The sequence below is a fragment of the Amphimedon queenslandica genome, unplaced genomic scaffold, assembly GCF_000090795.2.
Source record: "Amphimedon queenslandica unplaced genomic scaffold, v1.1 AMPQUscaffold_9620_Cont18265, whole genome shotgun sequence".
Lineage (NCBI taxonomy): Eukaryota > Metazoa > Porifera > Demospongiae > Haplosclerida > Niphatidae > Amphimedon > Amphimedon queenslandica.
Genome location: NW_003550108.1, coordinates 1 through 3,962, shown reverse-complemented (window position 1 = coordinate 3,962; position 3,962 = coordinate 1). Strand labels below are relative to the sequence as shown.

General features: G+C 32.7%; 1 long non-coding RNA gene across 1 annotated transcript; it reads left to right on the top strand.

The window, feature by feature from the left end:
* The first annotated feature begins 1,074 nt into the window (after positions 1-1,074).
* LOC109590703 (uncharacterized) lies at positions 1,075-1,503 on the top strand. The gene is made up of 3 exons (XR_002189461.1): positions 1,075-1,121; positions 1,174-1,232; positions 1,378-1,503. It is a non-coding gene; the product is annotated as an uncharacterized LOC109590703 (long non-coding RNA).
* Positions 1,504-3,962: the final 2,459 nt, after the last annotated feature.

The window sequence follows — 3,962 nt, the reverse complement described above, 5'->3', positions numbered from 1 at the left end:
CAAACAGTCTATCAGTTACTAATGTAATACCAGTCAATGATACAAGAGCTTTTCCTGATATACAGTTCACATGTAATGGTAATATTACTAACTGGATAATTGGTATTACACAGAATCAGGATACAAGCAAACATTATCCTAACATTTATTTAAAACGTTCTGCTGAACTGATTCATGTGCTAACTGTTGATGCTTCTGTTGCTACATCAAGCAATGGTAATGTATACAGTTTTACAAGTGATATTGAAGTAGAGTATGGAGATATATTAGCAATCAATGTAACCACTAATAGTAATCCAATGTATTATCAACAATACAATGGACCGTTGAATTATCAGCTTGATAGCAGTAATGGATTGATACCATTGGAACATAATGACTATCCACTGATATCAGTTATAACAAGTGAGTATTTTAGTACCTACTATCATATAATTACCCAGTATTTCCCTTATTAGAGCCAATTCCTTCAGTTACTGAAACATCATTCACTGCTAGTAGTGCTGCTGCAATAACAATATCTATTACAGATATTGTAATGACACCTAATGGCATTCTTACATCAACAGAAGTCATACACTACTCTACCAGTTTACATTACACTATTTCCTTATTGAGTACAACATCCTCATTCCTCACTAATAGTACTTCAAGTAGTAATGTTACTACTACCTCACTGACCACTGCATCAATGGAAAGTACACCTGATCAAAGTACAGGGAGTCTAATACTAGCAGGAAGTATTAGTAGTGTATTTATATTACTGGTAGTTACTATACTAGTAATATTAATAGTGAGTGTATTAGTGTGTAGGAGAAAACAGTTAGGTACTACTAATACTAATGGTGATAGTGAAAGAGTAGTGGATGAACAAAAACAAGGTAACTTATAATAACAAACATTCACTAACTTCAATAATTTATTGTTATTGGATAGATGAAAGACAGAATATCCTATCCAATATATCTGCTAATGCTGCTTATGGTATTATTGGTGGAAATGAAAGTGAGATGGATTGTTATACCTGAAAGAGTATTTTAACTAATTTTACATATTTAAAATAGAATCTGATGATGACTATAGTAATCCTGCTTATGGAATCAACACTATAATGACACAAAGTAAAATAATAAGAACTATTATTATAATTTTGATAATTTTGATAACTTATAGGTATCAATGAAGAATTATTAGTGTATGATGAACCAAGAACAATGAATAATGAACAAGTGGTAACATTACATATTATGCTGTAAATATCGATTAGTGAACTATTATGCAAAATTTTTGGCCACAAATAATTTCAATTTTACTTAAACTCAATCTTAAAAGTCTCAGTCATGATAGTCCATTTATTCACTGTATTTCTATTGGCAGGTTATTGTAATGCCAGCAGATAATGAAGCATATACACAACAGAAAGAAGAAGAAGAAGAGTACATCTAATATAATGGACATTTAACATACATTAATGCTCATAGAGCACATGCACACAATAATGAGTTGCATTAAAATATTGATTGTGTTTGTTAGAGTAGGTTAGAGAGTACAATAAATTCAAATTTGCTAATTAGATTTACTAGTAAAATTGGGTGTGGTACATGATGTACATCAATGCATCCTGTAGATAAAATGATTAATTAGGTGAACTTGCTGAGTAGATCATCACAAAATGTCCAGTATCTTCTTATTCCTATTATTATTGGTTGCTAGTAATGAAGGAGCAACAGGAGGAGGAGTATGTACTGAAGGATTCATGGACTTGAGTCTACTAGTAGCTAAAGCAGCTACACCAGTTGGTTCACTAGCTGATAATACTTTAGCTGAGAACAATGAAGGAAGATGGGTCATTAGTGGCAATACATTCAATTGTACTACTGCCGCTGTAACAGAAGTTCTTCTTGGAGTTGATATCAGATCAAAGGATGGTAATAGGAACAAGTATCCTAGCATTGAGATATGGGAGTAATTACTTAGCCATATCATTACCTGAATCCTGTCACTAGTTCTATTGCATTATCTCCCGATAATATCACTACTAATGGATTGTATTGTTATGTTCTTCCTACTCCTTTTAGTATTAGTAGCAGTATATACAATCGTTACAGACTAGGAGTGTATCAACCTGAAGATGATTCTAGTGTTGTTAGACTTTACAATGCAACCACTAGCAGCACAGAAACAATTGGAAGAATAAGAGTAGACTCCATTAGTGAGTCACATATCACAATATGTAGTTCAAATAAAGAAATTGATCGAACTTATACAAGTGATGTTTTCATGGTACATCTAACAACAGGTATAAAAAATATACACATAGCATTATCAAATAATTGAATTAATTTTTTATCTAGATCCCCCAAACTGCTTTCAAAATGTTTTCACTGAAACTGAAATTAATACAAACAGTCTATCAGTTACTAATGTAATGCCAGTCAATGATACAAGAGCTTTTCCTGATACCGTATACAGTTCACATGTAATAGTATTATTACTAAATGGATAATTGGTATTACACAGAATCAGGATACAAGCAAACATTATCCTAACATTTATTTAAAACGTTCTTCTGAACTGATTCATGCACTAACTGTTGATGCTTCTGCTGCTACATCAAGTAATGGTAATGTATATAACTTTACAAGTGATATTGAAGTACAGTATGGAGATATATTAGTAATCAATGTAACCACTAATAGTAATCCAATGTATTATCAACAATATAATGGACCATTGAATTATGAGCTTGATAGCAGTAATGGGTTAATACCATTGGAACATAATGACTATCCACTGATATCAGTTATGATGAGGGAGTTTCTTTTAATTTCTTAAGACAATCATTTATAATTTTTTATCTTTAGAGCCAGTTCCTTCAGTGACTGAAACATCATCTTCTACTGTTACTGAAGACATTAATACTGTTACTACAACGACAATACTATCATCCTCTCCCACTACAACCAGATATTGTAATGACACCTAATAGCATTCTTACATCAACAGAAGTCATACACTCCTCTACCAGTTTGCATTACACTACTACTCCTTCCTTATTGAGTACTACATCATTATTCCCCACTAATGCCTTATCAACCAGTGGTACTACTAGTGTTACCAATGCTCTATTAAGCAGTGTTACTATTAGTACCAATGTTCTATCAAGCATTGCTACCACTAGTGCCACTAATGTTCTATCAAGCAGTGTTACTGGTACTAGTCCTTTATTGACCATCAGTAGTAGCAGTGTACCCTTGTCAAGTAGCTCAATTGTTACCATTACTCCCTCTCCAGCTCTCTCTTTTGCTGAGTCAATAACTACACCATTGTCCAGTATTGAAAGTAGTCGCCATCTACTATCAACAGGAAGTATCAGTACAACAGAAGTCAGTCGTACACAAAACACTGTATCACGAGGCAATCCTACCAGTGAAGTAATAGTCACTTCATCATCATCAAATTCCATTAGTGAATCATTTGTCACTAGAAGTAGGGAGCCTACAACATTAGGCAATACAGGAAATGATAATACAATTACAATAATAGCTGCTTTTGTATCTACATTATTAGTATTACTGATAATTAGTATTATAGTGATATTAATATTGATAACAGCAGCATATAAAAGGAGAAGCAAGGTGACATTGACTTTTGGAGGACATGACACTTGTCTTGTTAATGCTACTTATTCTGATATTGCTCCAAATGGAAAAGAAGACAAAGGATTGAAAGATATGTGTAATCCAAATTATGAATCACAAGCTACAAGCTCATATATCATGCCAAAATAGGCTTTTAAAAGTAACCCAATTGCTGTTCTTATTGTGTTTTGATATCCAACTTCCCATTAAACGCATTATTTATAAACTATGTATATTGAGTAGACATGACCATGATATATTTTGAGATAAGGCTTGATTTAAGACCAAGATTTATTGTTGCCTCTTCATGTTACCAGAACT